A 16668-nucleotide genomic window follows, 5' to 3' on the forward strand; every position below is an offset into this window, starting at 1 on the left:
AAAATTGGCTTTGGGCAAGGTTTTGCATGCATTAGGCTTTCTTGCATGGCGTAGGTGTCGTGCAATAAAGCCGACCTAAGCAGGCGTGTCTTGCGGTAACCCACTGTAGCTGCCCAGCAACTAGGATGTTTTGCTGCCATCATCGAAGACGTGGGTTCAATCCCAGCTGTGGCAGCCATTTTTCTGGTAGAGGTTGAAAAGAAAACCTCTGTATAGAGACTTCGTTGCACATTTCAAGGCACCGAAGTGGTCCAAGTTGATCCATAGCTCCTAATGTGGTGTCCTTCAAGAAGCATGTGCAGCTTCGGCTTGTAAAACGAAGCCCCCTCCCTCCCTCCTGCAAAAAGGATGCGTATTTCAGCTGTTGAGGTCACTTAACTACATTAGACTAATAGAGCACCTTTACTTTCAGATTTTGTATTGACTTAGAAATTTGGTGCTCCCTTGACAGACCGGTGTTTTATCGCAGCCCTTCAGGATTTAGGGTATTTCTATCAACAGTGAGCAAACCATGGTCTACACCAGATATTGCCATTTCAGGCAAGAGCAGACAGGTAGATAATGCTATTGGTCGCAGTGAAAAGTTGTGCCACCTCTAAACATTTTGGTCAAGTTGTCATCCCATTCATGTTATGAATGGGAACTTTTAAATTTGTAATAGTGCCGTGGAGGCCTTTCCTGCCAGCTAGTGTACTCAGACGAACTGTAAAAAATCAGTAAAAATTTTGTCTGCACTTAGTGAAAAATAAAGTAGGATTTATGGCTTGCTTTGCTGCCATATTTTCATTTCAATCTGTTAAGCAGGACCTGGCAGTCAAGGTTACTTGTAGAATTGACACTTGATTGATTTTAGGGTTTAACACGGCGACGCAACGCAGGCGATGAGGTGCACCGTAGTGGAGGGCTCCAGATTAATTTTGACCACCTGGGGATCTTTAACGTGCGCCGAAATCTCGTACACACGGGCGTTTTTGCTTTTCGCCTCCATCAGAAAAGCGGCCGCCGCTGCCGGGAATCGAACCCGCGACTTCGTGCTCAGCAGCGCAACGCCTTAGCCACTGAGCCACCGCGGTGGGTAGAACTGACACTTGGACAAGCAGATACAAACTATAATGACAAGATGCAACACAAGAAAAGGAATCGCACTAGTAAATAAATTTTATTCATAACAATCCGCACAAATATATACACCGACATACACTTGTAATGCAGGTTTTATGCTACAAGGCGTACAACTGCAATTAACAAATATATTTGTGTCATTTGTGTGCTTACATTGAAGTGTACAAAACTGTAGGCACCAAAAACAATAGCAATGGCCATGAAAGGCACACGTACCCATTGAAAATTATATTCTGGCATTGGAGAAATATTCTGACATGGAGAAATTAAATTCTATATAACTGCACTTCAACAACAATACATAAACAATCCATGTGGATTATGTGTATAGTCAGCTGAAGAGGATGAAAGACAGGATCTATCCATCTCCGCTGTTTTTTTACTTTGCCGTGGCTAAAACGACGACTGGCTTCATAGATAGTGACCTACCCATGGCAGCCAGTGACAATGGGGGCCAGTGTGCCAAAAAATTGCTGGGTAGGAGCGGCACGCCCCGTCAGGAGGGCTAAATAATCTCCAACCTCACCAGCTTCGCTTTTCTCACAGTGTGACTGCTGGCCCAAGATGTAGTGGCTGTATCAATCAGTACCGACCGTTCCAGTCAGTATGTATATCACCAGTCAGCACCTCGAATTGGGCACTTAGTCACAAGTCAGCATCAGTCAGCCGGACCCAATTCTCACCTATGCAGAAGTCAAAGTGCACAACTAAACCATACAGGTACTATATCTGCCTGCTTGACTACCATTATTAGTTTTTGAGCATACCCGTTCATTCAAACATTCAGAACCTTTACCAACTTTGTCTTTACATGGAGAAGCTTTTTTTTGGCGACGCTCGTTTGCGCACATGCGGAAACGCTTGAGTGTGTGCAAAACAGTTCCAACTTGGCCATATTTCAAGCGTGGCAACGCAGTCATTCTTGCGCGGAAGCATAATGTTTTGCAGTAGCAGGAGCACTACTCGACAAACATTTCTTCAGGGGCTGTGGCGCATTCAGATAAGCTGCGCCCCTCTTGTAGCACCTTCCTCAAGGTGGCTTGCCAGCCCTACATGTGGCCAAGTTGGGTATACAACAGTGGACCCCGGTCAAGGCCGGCAATGAGAACCGTACATGTAGTTATCTTCAGGATATCTTTTTGAGCCACGCCCTCGTACCAAAGCGATAGGAACCAAAATGAAAAATGCTTTGGCCATGTCGCACGCAAAGAAAAAAGTTTAGCAGTGTTAATAATTCTTTGCAAAACTATTCTTTTTGCACTTTGGCAGGGCATGAGCAACAAAATCACTGAATCGCTCCACAGCAATCACTTTCTTCTTGCTCTGCAAGTGTCCTGGCTCTAACACGCAGCTCAAACAAATGAGGCACCCTACTCCGCTGACCATGAACAGAAGTTGGGCTCCAGCAACATAACACCAGTGGTGCGAAGTTTATACCAAGTTTGTTGCGTCCTGGCTTGTGGCTCCCTGGGAGTAACAGGTCCTGGCAAAAAAAAAAGGCAGTAACAGTTAGACAAATGATTGCAAGGAGAAAAAAATCAATTTCTCCTTTTACAGGATTACATGGCACAATGCAATTCCACATATATGCATGAGCAAACACACACGCACTCCTTAAAGGAGGCTCCATGTCAATGAGGCATGGGTGACATAACACTGCTCCTTTGGAAGGGGCAGTGTTATGCTCTTCATCTTGCTGGATGACGTGGCCAGCATGTCAAAGATGGCAAGACCGAGAGAAGGAATGATGATGCGGAAGGGAGACAGCGGCATCCTACTCGTTCGTAACTGTCACATATAAGAAGCTGCATCATGCTTCCATGGCTTTCTTACACTAGTGAGGACCACATCTGCTTCTTGTAAGCACAGTCGTGATCCCACTCATCATTCCCCACCCTCTCATTAGTGGGGTGTGGCTCCTCCCCCAAGTTAGTGATGGCTGTGACAGTGTGTAGTGATGCAAGTAGTACAGATAAATTTTAGTATAAGTTTGCTAGGTGCCCTACCTTATTGAATTGCATCTGTCATTTTGTCAACCTCTGAAGTCTGCCGAAATATGCGTGCAAGAAAGAAAAAAAAGAAAGAGTGTAACAATGTTAGACCACACAGAAAACAGCACAGTAGAAGCAAAGGATGGGGTGAGGACGGGACAAGAGCTAACTTTCGATAAATGCTTTACTGTAGGACCAGCATGTATGAACACATCTGGCTTGTAATAGGAGAGAAAGAGAGAAAAACATCAAAACGAAAAACTGTTGGAAAGCAAAGCTTGAAACGACACCTACAACAACTGCCCATGGGATATCCCTTGAATTCTTCTCACACGTGGCTCTACAACGAGTGAAACCAGAGATTCTACCAGCCGTTACTTGAAATCCGCGGGGGTGGCGTCCTGAACGCTGCAGTGTCGGCCACGGCCTGGCTAGAGCGGTGGACGCTGCCGCCATAGCCTGCCCGTGCGTCGGCATAAAGAAAACGGAGAGGAGCGTCTTCCGAAGGGTGAGACAGTAGAACCTAGCCATCCTGATGTGCTAGCTTGGGGCTACACCACTGCGTGACACAAGCGCAGACACCGAAGCAATTTGGCATGTGAGCTTAGTGATTCCAATTTATACCGATTTAAAGTTAAGTAAGTTTGAGAATTGCAAGAAAGCTGAGGGAACTTTTATAATCACTATTTATCAGGACCAGTTGCTACTTTTGCCTTTTGTAATATTTCTTAAAACACAACCGAATTGGTATTCATCAATTTGAAAAATGGAGCTCCATTCGTGGCAAGTAGTGCACAAAAAGTAGCGTTTCTTTAGTGGCCAGATGTCTGTATGTGGTTTGTACGTTTTGTTTTCCTGCCCTGCAAACCACGTGGCGGTTTTCGTCCCTCATCTTTTGCTGTTTGTTTTTGTTTCCTTTTCTCCTCTTACGAGCCAGATGTGTTTATATGCGCTGGTCCTGCAATAAAGAATTGGTTGAAACTTTGCACTTGTCCCGTCCTCGACTTGTGTTTTTACTGCACTATGTTTCTCGTGTGCGTATGAACTAACATGCCCAAACATTTTCTCTTCTACCCTCCAATAGTTTCAAAGAAACAGGCCATGTAATTCAGCTGATATTGTGTTCATCATCACGCTTTTAGAACTTGATTGATTGATTGTAAGGTTTAATGCGCCGACGCAACGCAGGTGATGAGGCACACCATAGTGGAGGGCTCCGGATAAATTTTGACCACCTGGGGACCTTGAACGTGCGCCGCAACCTCGTACACACGGGCGATTTTGCTTTCCGCCTCGATTAGAAAAGCGGCCGCCGTGGCCGGGAATCGAACCCGCGACCTCGTGTTCAGCAGCACGCCTTAGCCACACGCTCTAGAACTTCACAGCATAAACAATGCCAAGGTCATCATGCACTGTTGAACCCAGAATAGTAGCTGTACTAGTCACACAGAACAACATAAGTAACAGTCACTAAGCAGTGCTTAATGTCAGTTCAAGCACTACCACATCAATTGACATTAGGTAAACAATTTTTTTTCATCTAGCATGCATTGCATTCCGTAAGCATATATGCTCGTGTATGCATATATGTGTGCCCACATATTTTGTATACATACGCACTAGTGGCATAGGCAAGATGCATAAACGTGTGTATAGCTTCTTAGCCAACGCCTTTTGGCCTTGGCCACTACAACACCAGCCAGATTAAATTGTGGTGGAGGAACTCCTGACGTTTGTACTGTGGATCCGGGCAAATTTTGATACAGTCAAGCACACATCACATTTCTGATAAAATGTGGCACTCCCCAGCATTCAGCTGAGCGACAGTGGGCCCACAGTACTGGATGCATTGCATGGACATTTAGAACGTAACGACACCCTGCAGTGTATGGGGATAGCATTCCAGCTTACTCCATTGTGGGGTAATATTTGACAGCTGAAGCAAAAACCACCATAATTGTTTGGCCATCGAAGTCAACCAACGTGTAAGCAAGGTGCTCACTGCATGTTCCAAAACATGCAAACGTCTATTGCAATCTCGTCCTGTCTATTATGTTAGGTTATTATGCACGCTTTCAGTGTTTAATCAACTTCTAATTTTCGCTACGCATTCCCATTGAACGTCCGCAATACCGGCAGCTGCGCCACCGATGTGTGCAACATTTGTGAGCGTCGCCCTCGCCCTACCGCGGACAAATTTACCCGTAAATTTCAACCTCATAAAAATCAGATTTCATTACATTTAAATGTTTTCAAAAGAATGTTCGATCACTGACTGATTCGCACTCTCTCACTCACAAGACATCCAATCGTCATCGCATCGTCACAAGTTCTCGAAGCGAAGATCGGCAAATCGTAACGGTCATTCTTAGCGGTTTTCAACAATATCGATGCAACCAGGCAGGTTTCATTCACGGCAAATCATGCCTGAACATCAAAGGAGTACTATAAAAACAACGGCACAGCCGCAAGCAATGAAGCAACCAAGTTACAGCCACGGGACGCGCAACAACGCCGGTAAGCAGGTCGGCCGATTCCACTGGTATTTTTACTATACACAGCTTAACAGTAGAGAATCGCTAGGCTTCGAAGCTATTTGGACTTCGGGTGCGTCACTTAAGCTCGAAAACCTCGTAATATAGACCGTAAATAATTATTAAGCGGTATTTGAGTTCGATAACTCACTTGCCGTAAACAGACATGGGCGCCGCCATCTTGGAAGTTTGTTTACATCAATGTTACCAGACGAGCATCGACATTTCGCTAAATTAAAAGGCCACTTACAATTATTGCGATTTTGGGTACTCATTAAGCTTAAAAACAAAGCCAAAGTAGCATGGTATTCATCCACAAAACACAAAATTCGCTGTTGCAAATTATGGTGCAATGAGAATGCGCTTGTAGCAATTGTGTCACCATAATGGATTGGCAGAAAATTTTAATGCATACAAGGTATTTTTATTTAGTTATGCTGTCTTTCAGTGGGTCAGCACGCTCACTGTCCTGTGTCGCGCTGCTTCTGCGGACCGTGTGGCTTGCTGCTAGAGTTGTCTTTCAAAAAAGTCCGGCATTTATTCGTTCTTTTCTGTGACCAGCCACCTGTAACAGGCATGTTTTCACTTTTTTTTCCCATATGCTGCAAGCTATGTTCAATCAGGTGTGTGTGGCACCTGAGGTAAGCTTCCACACATTTCTACATTCTCCAGATGTGTGAAATAGAACAAGCTCGCTTTTCCGCCAGATTCATGGCTCACACAAGAAAACTGGCGCTCAACTAAGAATAGCTTGTTCTGTTTGGTTTATTTCAGAAACAATGATTTCTTCTATGGCTTGAGCATTGTTGGACAAATACACTGGCACATTGGAGTCCAGCATGATGATACCATTGCCCACTGTGCGTATAAAGATAAAGGAGCATTTAAAAAGTTGGAATGCAAAATAAATGTTCTGAGCTATGTCGGCAGTCCATGCGTGTTTTGTCCTCCATTGCAGTTTGTACAGAGTGATTTTGATAAGATTGGTAGCAGCATATCTGACACTGAATTTGCTCACCACTGGCTGCACTAGAAGAAATCGCAAACATGATAATACGTAACTAGTATACTGTGAATCTCTCTGAACACTGAGCTAGAAATAATTCTCAAAAGAAAAAAAAAAAGAGTAAAGAAAGAAAGGGGAAAAAAAAAAGGTTGCTCAAGATTACGATACCCCAATGCAAAATCGGAGCGCAGTGCAAACTGCAGTCTTCTCGGTGACGGCGCGTAACTGCTGTGTCTCAGAAGTGACCGCGTCATCAGTGAACACACGACAGCGGGCGCAACTCTGGTGTTTTATCACAGTGCATCACTGCCGCCGAGCATGTCTTGCGCGGCCTCTGCTTACTGCCCTCCCCCTCACACTTTCACCATACTTTCCTCCTCCACCTTCCTGTTTGCTCTATCTCATTTATCTCTGGTGCCCTCTTCTTCATTCGGTTACACCGAAGCCGACAGTGATGTGAACCTCCACCTTCCTGTTTGCTCTATCTCATTTATCTCTGGTGCCCTCTTTATTCGGTTACACTGAAGCCGACAGCGACGTGAAACCACAGAAGCGAAGTGGGCACTTAAGGGGTGCCCTCTAAATAAGAAATGGCAAGCAGATTACCTTAGAAAGCTGTGTTTCAATGAAATTTCTTTTATACCTAACCTATCCTAACCTTGTAGCTGAACAGTTGGCATTGTTCAATTTACCCCAGTCAGCAAAAGCATGATATACAGCTGTTTAACTCCAGCCCTTGTTCATTTTTAAAAAGTGTTTTTTCCGTTCTTTCCTTACTTTTTTTGCTGCTCCAGCAGCGCTGGGAGCATGAGCATGCAAGAAAAAATGTTTATATGTGTTTCACATGAAAAGTTGTATGGCCATGACACCTTAACTTTCATTACAAATTTCCTGCTTCACTTTAACCGAAGCAATTGAATAATTAAGTGAAGCATCAGTTTTACATTTAAAAAATGGGTAAAATAAGCAAGTCCACCAAGGCAATAAATATTTTAGAGACAAAATGAAATGTCTATTTATATGCTATGTTAAAGTTGGGAAAATTAAAATTCTTCATGATTAGTGTTTGCTATTAATTCAATTTGCAGCATTGTTTACTGTTTCAAGCATTTATAATTTACAAAAATTCCTTGGGGCACTTAGTCTGCTTATGTGGTTTTCAAATAACAAGCATTGTGGCTTCAGCTGGCATTATATGCTTCCTGCACTTTGGTCTTGTCATTGTACTTGCCTGGTCAACCAAAGTTAGCTGGTGCAGAATCTAGCAGTACACCCGACGTCAAGCACATTCCATACCAAGACACGGTGCTAGTAACTCCAATACCTTTGAGAAACATCATGTAAACTGATAGGTTCGCCTGGCGTGCTATTGAGGCACAATTATGTAGTCCTCCAACAGCTCCGACAAATACCAGGCAATCTGGTGGCTCCAGATGGGAGGTTATTGAGCCACGCAGTCTTGTAAGAGCCACCAAGGACTTGCTTTCGTTTTTTATGTTATTTCTCCTTTTAGCACACTTTTGTTCATAAGCCATGCTCCACGCGTACCTGATAAATATCAGGGCCATTCACTGCTTATAACACTAAATATTTCGCCTCATGGAGCAGATAAGGCTTGCACCTCATTAATAATGATGATGATAACTGATAGTGGTATCCCTTTTGTAGTGGGGTGATGACATGTCATCTTACCAAAAAAAAAAAAACTAATATATGTGTGTTTTACACGCATTTAATACTAGCTCTGCTCTTAGGGCAGGCACAAAAAAACTTATTAGGCACAGAATACTTATTCTTTCTGTTACACGTGGTAGCTGTCCTAGGCAATATTCCCGTCTGCTTTTCATCCACCAGCATTCTATTAGAATATCTTCTCTTTGTCGCCTCGACAGCCCTGAAGTTGACTTCCTCTGTGCTACCCTGAAACCCTGCGGCTTCTGGAAGCCAAACATTTCCCTCTAGGTTTGGATGGATACCCTCGCATTCAAACACTATGTGCCACATAGTTTGTTTCTTTTCCGCAGACCGCGCATGCCCCATCACTTTGTGTATACTTTCCCACAAAGCTCTTAGTTCACAAGCAATCTGTCCTAGCCTCGAGAAGCAAAATGCTTCCCTTAGAATTATCGTAGAAATTTTCCTTTCTATTGTCCAATTTCTCAGCCCTGTACATTTCTAACGACGTTTTAGCTTCCATTTCTTCTCTCCATTTATTCATTTCTATCTGCCTTGCCTCCTTTTGGTTGCTTTGGCTGTCTTAGCTTCTCCACTGTTGTTTCTGCATTTCATCTAGTCCTCCTTAACCATTGCGTGTCCACGCTTTTCATGTATATGTACCTGAAAACCTTAGCTGTCCACCTATGTCGATCCATTGCTCTCAGCCTCCTCTCAAAACATATTTTACTCTGAGCTTCTCGAACTGGAAATGCCGCTCAGGCCATTCCTCTGTGCACTGCTTCGTTACTTGTTTTTCCATGCGCTCCTAAGGGCAAATGGCCTACTGTTCTCTGGTTCACTTGAAGGTCTGATTTTAAGCTTATTAATACAGAAATAAAAGTTGGCTCTGCCGCACAACATGCAAACTTACAAGCCTCACTGCATGGCTTGTTCCTTGGGGTAGGTTTTTTAGCACAACACCAAAGCCATGCAAGAAAGCGTACCACAAAAGCCTTGCACAAAAGTGGAACTCTTGCAGCCAATGTTGGCTGCAACCAATATATTGGTTAATTTGAAGTTACTTAGCATAAAAAAAAGAGAATGTGAAAGCAATTGAAAAAACAAATGTGCGCGGATAACGCAATCTCACTGGTAGTAACCCACAACGGAGAAACTTGTAATGCTTCATGTGAAGGAAGGGAACGTGAAAATTGCAGTTAAAGGCTGTGGGATAAAGAGAACAGAATTGGGGCTGCTGCGATAACGGTCATTTTGAACCTCTCGTCGTGGCAAACAAGAAGACAGAAAAATCAGATGGCGAATAACTTCACCGTATGAAATTTCAGACGTCGTTATACACTGGCACAGCCAGGTAGATGGCAGTGCCACTGATGCTTTCGAATTATTGGACATTCCAAAAAAATTGGCCAGTGACCGTGTACAGCGCTCGGCGATTGAAACGCGATACTCGGAGCGCGTGGCTGCCGGTGCTTGTTGCGTTACAGGTGAGCGCTTGTGAAAGCGAGCTGACGCATTGTGGTATACGGTGAGGGTGAGAGCATTTGTGACGCATGCTTAGTGCATCTGGGAGACAGCCCTTCAGTGCGTGGTTCTTGACGGCGCCATAGGGGTGCTACATGCCATGGCTTCAAAACCCTGCGGCTGCGTGCTGCGCCGGGCCACGATAACACATCGCGATAAATGTGCATTCAAATTCTTCATAATGCGCACGGTGCCGGCTCGCCCAGCTTCGCACGGTGCGGCGCAGCACGCAGGCACAGCGTTTTGAAGCCATGGCATGTAGCACCCCTATGGTGCCGCCAAGAACCACACACTGAAGGGCTGTCTCCCGGATGCACTAAGCATGCGTCACGAACACTCTCACCCTCATTGTATACCACAATGCATCAGCTCGCTTTCACAAGCGCTCACCTGTGGCGCAACAAGCAGCGGCAGCCACGCGCTCAGAGTATCGCGTTTCAATTGCTGAGCACTGTACGTAGAGATCGAAGTCAAACATTATGATTAATTTTTCATCAAGGAATTTGGCATCACTACTCGTTTAAAAGCACCTTTTGTTACATAAAACTTGCACACACCTATAAGGTTGCAATCAAGGAATGCGAGGCCTGAATAAAACGGAACACTCGGTGGATGAGTGTGAAAGGAAAACCTATGGGCAACAGATGGATTTGGATAAAGCAGGATAGGAGAAATCGGAAATGGAGCAGACAGGCCTCTGTTCTAGAGTGTACACAAATAGACTCAGGATGATGACTACGGCATGAGCAATGTGAGAAAAATTCTGGTCTGGCGATGTGGGGCCGGTCAAGGAGTGCCCAGTGTCAGCAAAAAAGTAGCGATGGCTACCTATTCTTCGATTACCTGAGGCTCCTTTAATCTTAAAACCCCACTTGCATTGCTTGAGGAAATTTTTGCCGAAACGCAATTTCATTAGTAAATTGCAATAAATAACTGACTTCTAAAACGACCATGTACAGCAACCTCTGTAGTGCAGTCTTAGCGATAAAAAAAAAAGAAACAGCAGCTTTGAATGCACTCAACACCAATGTTTGGGCACCAAATGTGAGTGCATTAGGTGGGTGCACCACATGGTACGCAGTATTTGTTCATTGTTAGCATCGAGTGTCTCCATTTCACTTTCCCCTGAAGAGAATAAGTCGCGGCATGTATCCTGTGGAATCCATTCCATCTTCTAACTCCTGCATGCGAGCGCTAGGGATTCTCAAATATGTTTCCTAAAAAATTACAACAGAAATTGTGGTGACAGGTGCAAATTGTATTTTTACACACACACACGCACGCTTATATAATCCAGCTTCTCAACAGGAATATACTTTCACTGCACTGTCCCTACGAAAGACAGACTGCGAAGCGCAGATTTAGCGAAATACTTACACCCGCAACGAGAACAGTGACGCCCTTAGCCCAAGGCATCGACAAGCAGTCTCTTGAGGTAGGTCTGTCTCTCTTTAGAAACAGCGCAGGTCACCCGTCGGCCACTCGTACACGTGCACCGGCTGTAGTGGAAATTTTCGACCAGCCCCTGTAATGGAAGCAGTGAGCGACGTTTCGATGACATAAGATACCGAAATAAATACCTCCGAAACTGTGCCCGCTTTGCATTTGTGCATGCAACCCAGAACCCCTGTTCTGCTTACTGAGGCTGTGAACGTTCACCTCGGTGTAATATCTGTCGCCAGTAGTAAGCATAGTGACACCATAGCTAGCAGATTTGAGCTCAGTTACGCATATGAGCCCGTAAGAAAAAAAAAAAAAATCACGACGCTATGCTTGCGGGTGCGCGTTCGCAAGAAATATGGCACGTAGCTTACCCACTTTAAAATGAGCCTACACTTCTACCACGAGCCCTTAAGCCAGCAACACCTTGTGTGTTTTCTTCGGGGTATAAAAAGCGCAATATCAGATGACTAAACACTTACCTCCTGACGAGCTTGTCGCTACCACCGACGTAGACGGCCACAAAATCGAGCTCGAAGTCTCCGCCTTTGTGTCGTCGAAGCTGAATGTTTGATGTTGAGGCGAAGACTGACGTGAGGCTCGGTAGCACCCTAGGAACGTCAGCTGGAATAACAGCTGCCATTTTAAACCACAACAGCGTACAAGCCGTCCGTCCGTTCTGTTTAAACGGTGCCGCAAAAGCACGGACACTGACGAACAAGAAACAAGAAATGCACAAAACAACGTCGTCAGCGTTGTCAGCATGGCCAAAGCCCCTCGATTTTTCACACCAAAGTTGGAGAGATTTTGAGGCCAAAAAGACAGCGTTGCCAGCATAGCTGGGTGCGTTTAGGCCGATTTGGCGGCGGTTGTGGTCAGGTTTTAGTCGGATGCCCCCAGGACCATTCCCAAACAGTTTACAACAGTTTCGGTTTCGTTTCTGCATCACGAAATTCATATTTAGCGCAACTACGCAGTTACCCAACTTCAAGGCTAACTGCCATGGCGCCTGAAGCGTCCGCGACTGATCCTCGAACAAACCACGCCGCTCCTCATTTCCCCCCACCCTAACCCGATTTCTGCGATAAGAACTTCAGATGCAAGTCAAAAGGTCACACCCAGTCGCCAGATATCTGTTCCGCCGAGGACAGCGCTTCAAACCGGCCTTACACTGCCAGCTGTTCGCCTTCCAGTTTCGTTTTCATGCGAGGGTATATCCGGGTGTCTAATATTGCTGCTTAGTTGAACTGTCTATTCGGACGGAGTCTCTGATAAGTTTTTGTACTGTTTCATTTGAAAAATGTTAGGTGGCGCTGCAATAGAGGAGGCTCGTTGTGCTGATCTTTTTTAGCGCGCGACTGCTACTCGGCCAAAGATCGCAGGGGACGATTCTAGCTCATCGTACCTCATTTTTGCGAGCAAGGCTACAATTGCGAGTAAGAAGATGATAATAAAGCTCAGCTTTATGTTTTGAGAGATAACTGACCGTGAACGACAACAAACATCAGCCACGGCGTTCCGTTTTCAACTTCATGCATGTTTTTTTCTGCATCGCGTGCTTGTCCCAAATATTGTGCTCGCTGTAAATGCAAAGTCAGCCATTGACAAGATGTTTTTACGTTATGTGGGGGCAAATTGGTGCCTCTGATAACGTCAAACCGCCAGATTTATTCCAAGGAACCACCCAAAATTGCACAGTTTGAATTAGAGGTTGGGCTTCACCGCATGACACGAGCACCGTGCGTGCTAACATTTTTTTTTTATACCTGAAAAACTGTTCCGCGCAAGTCGACATTTTTTTTAGGGTGTGTTTTTGAAATGTTTCCCTGCAAAATGTATATTCTAATATTTTTCTACTACCGGTGGTTTGATATACACAACTCCTTTTTTATCATTTTTTTCGACAACTTGACAAAACTTTTGATTTTGATATTTTTTTTCACAACTATGATATATGAAAACCTTTAAAAAACTGGTGTTATTGGAAAGGCCGTTAAATAATCTGCATTTTGTGCTCCTGCAATTAGTGCCTAAATAATTTTTTAGCAGAAAAAAAAATGTTTTCTCGGACCCCCCAAAATTGGTCAATTTTCTGCGGTAGCGAAAGAGTTAAGCTACGTTTTCAGTCTTTACGGACTTTGAGCAGGGGATACTGGTGATTGCGGAAGTCGACCTTGCATGCGCGAAAGTTTCCGTTAACGGTAACTTATTTTTACCGTCGCTACATAGCGATACAGAGGCTAGAATTTCTACCGACTGTAGTACCGAGCCCCCTGCGCCGGCGAAATGTACGCTCGCGTTTTGATTAGATTACCGGAAAGTTCCGAGTGAACGCCCAACCCCCGAAACATTGCCCACCCCCTTTTGGTGAAATATTCAATTTACTGAAAGACGCGCGCCCACCCCGTAAAATCCATGGCTTTAGCGCCGATGAGTGAACAAAACAAACCCGAATCATCTCTTCATGTGGAGATGCGGTCACTTATTCGTCCTTTCCGCGCTTGACCCGAAATTTCGCCCATCTCGTATTTTTCACTTGATATCACTGTACTTAAATTTGGGTGGGCGTTCTTCCGGAACTTTACGGCACAGCAAATGCGCTGTGCTCTGCGCTTCATGCAAGCAATCTTAGTTGATGTTGTTTACTACATTCTTGCTAAATGATGATCAGGAGCACGATAAGTGAAAAATTTTTTTAGAATGAGCGAGCAAAATGTCCGCCCCTACTCCAGCTTCCCACGCTTCCAATGGTTCAGATGCCTTTATGAACTAGCATAGCTCTTTTATGCTTTCAAAATCGTCTTGGGCAAGGTAATATAGGTAACTGCGGAATCATTACAATATATCTTACTCATTTTATATCGAAATATTTAGCGGTGGCGTGAATTCTGGTTAATGCAATACTTAGTCCTAATTATTCCCACTAGATGGCGGCGTCAACGTCATGTTTTCGATTTTTTAAGCTCTACAGTAGAAGTATAAGGCTCTTTTTTTAAAAAAATTATTGTATTGTGAGAATTCAATCTAAGACGTCTAAGATTCAAGCCATTTCAAGCGTAAGCGAACAGTTCTGGGCAACAAACGTTTGTGTCATTTGCTTTGCGACAAATTCGCCAGATGTCGCTACTCGGCAGAGCCGGTAAGCCGGAATGCAGAAACCGCAGAGTGCAATCCTTTCGTTTTCAGCGGCAAACGGCTACTCTTGCTTCATTTAACACGGTAAACGGTAAAGCGCGCTATAAGGACACTAGGCAACATGTTCATTCAGAAGGCCGGTGGAGCAAACCACACTTTCTGCGATCATGACTTGATGGGAAGCAATGAAATGAAACTGGCTGCGTCTGCTGCAACCCGGGGCTTCCGAGCCGATTCCCCCCGAACTGGCTGCTGCGCCCCACGGAAGTGACGTACGTCAACAAAAAAATTGCGTAATTGCATTACATTGCAATTATTTTAATAGTATTGCATATATTTTTGGCAGTGACACACTAATATTACAGTATCAAGATTTATTTTTAGCCTGAGTTTATTGTCTTTTAATATGACGTCACCTAGTTACCGTGACGTCATAGACATGCTTTGTAGATGTTTGCATTATATTTTTCTCTGCGAAACTCGAGTTTGTTATTGTTTTTGACACTCGCGTAGAAGAAGTTGTGTAAACAAAGCACTTTTTATAGATTTACCACGGGTTTTACGGATGACCAACGGACGAGCGGCATGGAGAAGAGGCCGGCTTCGCGCGGTGCCGAGGCAAGCAAGAATGTTACGAGCGTCGGCGTTGTGTGGAGTCGCTCACGAGTGGTGCGGTGCTGCGCTGTGTTTTCGTTTCACATGAGGTGTTCAGCTCCAAGCCTGTGTCACCGCGCTTGTATCTTCTGCAGTAATTCACAGTCTTCAAAGTCCGATGACTATTCGTGGCAGCAACGCGAAGTGCTGGTCAGCGCTTGCGCAGAGCGTAATGTTTTTATATCAAATACGTACGTATCAGAACGAAATGTTGCCCCAAAATGTGCAGTAAAGTACGAAGCACCGTGTTGCCTTCAAAACGTGACCGATGTGTGTGGTGCGTCATAGTTTTCCAGAGGTTTGTTTGTGTGAAGCTGCTGGCGCCGCAGTCATCGATGCTATCATCACAGCCGTTGTTATACACGGTGTTGTGTCGGTATCACAACACGAGGCAAATACTTTGATACTGCTCCGTACTCGACTTGCAAGTGTCCAGATTCGTGTCGCTGCAGGAGTGTATACGTGAATAATCTAGAGCCCCATCAGCTAGCAATGGTGCGTCGCAGTGACAGCGAGTTTTCGTTCGTTCGCTTCAACTTGCCGTGATCCCTGTCGTTACAAGCGTGCCCAAAAATGCGCCGGATATCTGTCGTGAGTTACTGTGGCATTTTCCGTGTGTGTTGTGTTCGTGTGCTCCAAAATTTACGATGTCGCCAAACGTACGTGATCGTGCCCATTTATGACAGGCTAGGTGATGCGTCAGTGGCTTCAGCAATAACAGATGCTACGTGCTGTGTTGAACTGTTATATCTATATTCTAAGCATACCGTCTATGTGACTCTGCGTAGTTGTTGTTTCTATTTGCTCTAACCTCAGTTGCCTTGTTCATCTTTTTTGCAGGGTATTTTTATTTACGTGTGCACGCAGCATATTAGCACTAAATCAACCTTACACACTTACCTGTACATGCCATAACCCTCTTTGTAATCACGTGTGCATGTGCTACTGTTACCCTGCAGTATTTCGTCAGCTACTGTGCATGCTAGCAAAGATTGTTTGCATGTCGTTCTGAACCATTGCTAATAACCTGAATTTCCTTTAGTATTACTAGCATACCTTTTTCTTTCTCACCTTCTGGCTTCGTGTTGCCTTTAAAAAGAATGAATGATTTAACGCTTATGTCGGACAAACTTGTAAAGAACAATACATGGGATATACCTGCTAAATTTCTCAATGGCACAAAGCACGTACACTGATCGCACAGGCTAAAAGTATGTCTGACGTGCTCCACACTCTTCGTCTGCCCCTCAACGCAGTCATGCTTGATTTTTACCCAACCGGCAAAACCACTTCTGCTCACTGACGAGCCCACTGTCACGCCCACTTCACAACATATAGTGAAAGCAGTCTGTTCTGATTTTGACCCAACAAACCAAACCACTTCCACTCACTGACTAGCCATGCAGAGTCACGGTTAATAATTAATCGTTACTAATAATTCAAACAATCCAGATGTAACTGTAATGATGGTGAAGGGGGTAGTGAAAGTCCGGTGTGGGCGACTTTGACGGCGCTTGTGGGTTTCAGTGCACTTGGACTAAGAACGGCTCTCATGGGGTGGAAGCCCCAACATCCTTCTGCTCGCAAA

General features: G+C 44.6%; 2 long non-coding RNA genes across 2 annotated transcripts; one reads left to right on the forward strand and one right to left on the reverse strand.

Annotated features, from left to right (window-relative positions):
* Positions 1-2453: 2453 nt before the first annotated feature.
* LOC144165817 (uncharacterized) lies at positions 2454-11872 on the reverse strand. The gene is made up of 3 exons (XR_013321528.1): positions 11774-11872; positions 11229-11376; positions 2454-2605 (listed from the first exon to the last, which is right to left on the reverse strand). It is a non-coding gene; the product is annotated as an uncharacterized LOC144165817 (long non-coding RNA).
* Positions 4203-6599, forward strand: LOC144165775 (uncharacterized). Its single transcript, XR_013321516.1, has 3 exons — positions 4203-5630; positions 6257-6288; positions 6422-6599. It is a non-coding gene; the product is annotated as an uncharacterized LOC144165775 (long non-coding RNA).
* Positions 11873-16668: the final 4796 nt, after the last annotated feature.

Source organism: Haemaphysalis longicornis, unplaced genomic scaffold, assembly GCF_048455015.1.
Source record: "Haemaphysalis longicornis isolate Haplotype H1 unplaced genomic scaffold, Haemaphysalis longicornis Haplotype H1 scaffold_15, whole genome shotgun sequence".
NCBI lineage: Eukaryota > Metazoa > Arthropoda > Arachnida > Ixodida > Ixodidae > Haemaphysalis > Haemaphysalis longicornis.